The following is a 4,553-nucleotide window of genomic DNA, read 5'->3' as shown; positions in this document are numbered from 1 at the left end:
CAAAAGAAATGAAAAATGAAACAAAAATCATTCTAATACTGCACCGATCACAATCGAAAGTCTGGGAAATATTTTGGCTTCCGATTGAAATCGGAGGATAACAATGTTATCATATCCTCCGAATATATAAGGGTAATTTCACCATTACGAATTACGCGAGATAAGGACTGGCTACATTTTCCCTTTGGGTGACCTTTTTTGTTTTATTGTTGTCCCCTAAATCCTTTCGAGTGGCCCCTAAAAACACGAGGATATAAAGGTAGAGTTATGGATTTTGATCGTCCCATTAAATAGGTTGAGTTTTAGTTTTAAAATGACTTTTCTCAGATATTCACTTATTTATTATGCACGGATATTATATTCAGTAAATTAATATTTTTTACGTTGGAAATTGAATTAAAGGGTAAAACACAAAAAAATGACGAATACTTATGAAATCCAATTTATTTTTTTATTCTAAGTGGATCAGTGGATTCCACCTATATGAAATTCAAAAATTCCAATACATTTGCTAAACAGTTTCTAACTTAACAGTTTTTAATTAAAAAAGAAAACACGTAAACGTATACGTGGCGGGTTGCTCTCCAGCTAGCTGTCTTTTCCTTATGGATGTGATAGATATAGCCAAAGGTTTGGTGTTATTTTCTCCCCAACCTGGTACCTTCTTTATCTTTAATTACCAGTGGATTAATAAGCACCATAAGAATTAAAAATATCGACAAAATACGACTATTGAGCCCTATTCATTTTTCCCAAATAATAATTTCCACACATGGGCTGTTGGTGCTACTTCCAGAACTAGCTTAAGCACATACCTTTTTTTTCTTCTATAAAAATGAATGCACCGTAGTGCTAAGTGTTCTACATTCGCATTAATAGTATAGTTCCAATTGGAACTAACTTAAGCACACTCCGGATCATCCAAGTATACCTATCTGTATATTCCGATCCTCTTATCATCATCATCATAAATATTGGAGCCCTTCGCCTAAACATGCAGGTGGATTTGCCAAACATCGATCAGAAGTACTACCCATTAATGACATGCTTATTATTAACTTTTCTATCCTTGTATTTTTTATGGGTCTCCATTACAAGGCCAAGCAGGAAATCTAAAACCAAATTACAACCACCTGAGGTTCCAGGTTCATGGCCTATAGTAGGTCATCTTCCACAGCTAGTAGGATCTACACCTTTGTTCAAAATTCTTGCTAGCATGTCTGACAAATATGGGCCTGTCTTCATGGTCCGGTTTGGTATGCACCCAACCTTAGTTGTGAGCAACTGGGAGATGTCTAAGGAATGCTTCACCACCAACGACAAGTTCCTCGCCAGTCGTCCACCTAGTGCTTCAGCCAAGTACCTCGCTTATGATCACGCCATGTTTGGTTTTTTGTTTTACGGTCCTTATTGGCGTGAGACACGGAAGATCTCTACTCTTCAATTACTCACACATAAGCGACTCGAGTCGCTCAAGCATATCCCCTACTCTGAGATCAACAGCTGCGTGAAAACATTATATGCCCGTTGGGTGAAAACGCAAAGCCAGATAAAGCAAAATGTTGCAGGTGCAGCTGAAGATTTTGTTAAAGTCGACATGACATGAATGTTCGGGCATTTAACCTTGAATGTGGTGTTGAGGTTCGTTGTGGGAAAGCCTGTGTTTATCCAGAAATATAATTACCAAGATGACACCAAGAATTGCCATGACGAAGAGGAATTAGAGGGTCCAAAGCTTCATAAGACTATCGTAGAGTTCTTTGAACTATCAGGCGCTTCAGTGGCATCTGATGTTCTTCCATACCTTGGGTGGCTTGATGTGGATGGACAAAAGAAACGCATGAAGAAGATAGCCAAAGAGATGGACTTGATTGCTGAAAAATGGCTTGAAGAGCACCGACAAAAAAAGAGACTACAACCACTATCAAGCCCGGGATCAATAGTCAATCCTGATGATGAGAATGACTTCATGGCCCTGTTGCTATCAGTTCTTGATAAAGGAAAGGATGATCTCTTCTTCGGTTACAATCGGGACATTGTCATTAAAGCTAGATGTTTGGTACGTTAATTATACTCCCTCCTCATGACTTTATCCTATATTTAATCAATTAGATATGATTTGCATGTTATATTGATTACATTGGATGCAGGACCGCCTTATCAATAAACTAGCTGGCTTAACCCATGCATGATCCCGGTAGAACATAACATATGTGTCAGGATATAAGCACCATCTTGCCATGACTGAACAAGTGAACATATACATATAATTATATAAATTATGGAATGTAATTCAATATACATGAACAGATGGAAACTAGATAAAGACGTTTATTAAGAAGATGCCAGCACAAACAACTAGCTGCATGTTACATTTAGGTCTACGCGGAAAAGTAAGAAGGCAGCGCAAGTTAAGCGCAACCGATTCATTCATAGTAATCCTCTGGGTTGGTAGGTATGATTGACCACCGAAAGTAATTGGATGAGCTAATCGAATTTGGTTTTGTCTAACTTGCAGACACTTATCTTAGCTGCTACAGACACCACCTCAGTGTCATTGACGTGGGCTCTCTCACTACTACTGTGCTTCTCAGACACCATTTGGTTCAGGACGAAGGATGTGCCCAGGGATCAACTGTGCTGCTCAGACACTACACATGACACTAGCTTGCCTACTTCATGCATTCGATTTCGACAATGAGTCAAATGGACTAGTAATAGACATGACAGAAGGTTCAGGTTTAACAATGCCCAAACTCACCCCACTAGAAGTTCACCTTCACCCACGCCTTCCTATCACACTTTACTAGAAGTACTACCAAGGATACCAGAGGAAATGATACTATTATAACTGCATTTACTTCTTGGTACGTCATATGAAGGTGAAATTTCAATGGCTGGTGCTGTTATTGCAATATAGAGCTTCAAACAAGAAGTGGTATGTTGAGGAAGGTGAATAGTTCTTATTTTAAACAAGAAATTTTGATCAGACGTCTCATTTGGATTCTGTGGGTGATATGATCATTTTCTAAAGACAAGCACGGTAGGTAAAGTATTTGATGCGAATAATTGGAGATTTGTGAAGAGATATCATTTTCACCTGTGGTTCTTTTGTTATGGTTGACTTAATAAGGAGGGATAGGTTAAGATGGGTATTATAAGAAAATTAGGGTGCATTATTTGTTTAGGTTAAAGCTTGTGTTATTCCGTGTAGGATTTTCCTACAGCAAATGAAACCCTATATAACCTTGAAAATCTCATTTCTTAGGATGGATGCCCCGTAAGTTTCGGCAGAACTCTGGTGGACCCTTCCCTGTATAACCTTGATATACTAAATCTATAATTACTATTTTGTCACCCATGCGATGCACCGGTCTGGTTTTCGCTTATAGGAATATTGGATGCTTGTTATAGTGACTATACTTCTTGGACTTATAGTTTTGGGTTTAAGTTTGGTAATTTGTTCCCATATGATTTACGTTTTCTCTCTATTTTTTTCATTTTTTTCAAAATTGATTTTCAATCTTTTCCCAAATAGTGAATTACTAAGCAACCTATGCGTCTTGGAGTTTTGGTGGTGTGCTTGTGTATCTGCAGAGGTTGTGTTATAAGCTTACTTAAGAATAAGAATTGTATCTGTAAAGCAATGTTCAAACTTCAAAATAATACTGGCAAGTTTTCAAAATAATACTTGAGGTTAGAAACTTCAAACTTGCTAACACTTGTCCTTCAAAATTATTACATGTTGAGATTAGAAATTTTAGCTTCTTATGTTTTCTTATAAATGAAAAGAATCACCTCACAATCAGCCTCAAATATCTAAATGGGAACCATTTATCCGTTTGGCCAAAATTAATTGAACACTTATTTGAGCTTTTCCAGTAGCGTGTCTTAAAAACCCCACATGGAGGTCTTAGTTAGACCCTTATATATGAGTTTATATATGTGTTAGAACTTTCTTATAATAAATCATCTCCAATATAGTGTGGGGTCTTATTAGAGTGCAATTTTTATGGTTTTCTTTCTCTCTACTTTGTGGTTTTCTTTCTCTCTACTCTAAAGTATTTATACTATTTTTCTAAATGACACGAAGGAATAAAATTACAAAACATAACTTGGACGATAAATGATAAGATCCCTTCACGCTGCATGGTATTAAATCAACAGATCCAAGATCAACGTTCATCCCAAGAAAGTTGCAGCACAGACAACGGTAAAAAATTAAAGAGTTAGTATTTGACTATCTGTTAACTTGTACGCTGGAAGACTTATCTCGGTTCAGGATGGATTCAAAAGTAAACTGATCATAAATTGTTGTTATTATTTGTCGGTTCAAGTCTTCAGCATGTTCACTTTCGTGTCCGACGTTACCATTATGTAGTTCTGCAATAACACACAGAGCAAAATATTCATTCTCTTGCAGCAGAGCAAAATATTCATTCTCTTGTAGCCCCGTTTGAATTATACATATGGGAATGACATGATTGAATTTATCCAAACATGTGGTTACAACTATCAATCAACCTTCTTAGATTTAAAATATATAAAGAATG

The 4,553-nt window shown here is 36.8% G+C and overlaps 1 pseudogene; it reads left to right on the top strand.

Moving 5' to 3' along the window:
• Positions 1 to 994: 994 nt before the first annotated feature.
• Positions 995 to 2,920, top strand: LOC113322309 (annotated as a pseudogene).
• The last annotated feature ends 1,633 nt before the right edge of the window (positions 2,921 to 4,553 follow it).

Source organism: Papaver somniferum, chromosome 1 (assembly GCF_003573695.1).
Source record: "Papaver somniferum cultivar HN1 chromosome 1, ASM357369v1, whole genome shotgun sequence".
Taxonomy (NCBI): domain Eukaryota; kingdom Viridiplantae; phylum Streptophyta; class Magnoliopsida; order Ranunculales; family Papaveraceae; genus Papaver; species Papaver somniferum.
This window is presented reverse-complemented; position numbering and strand designations above follow the sequence as displayed.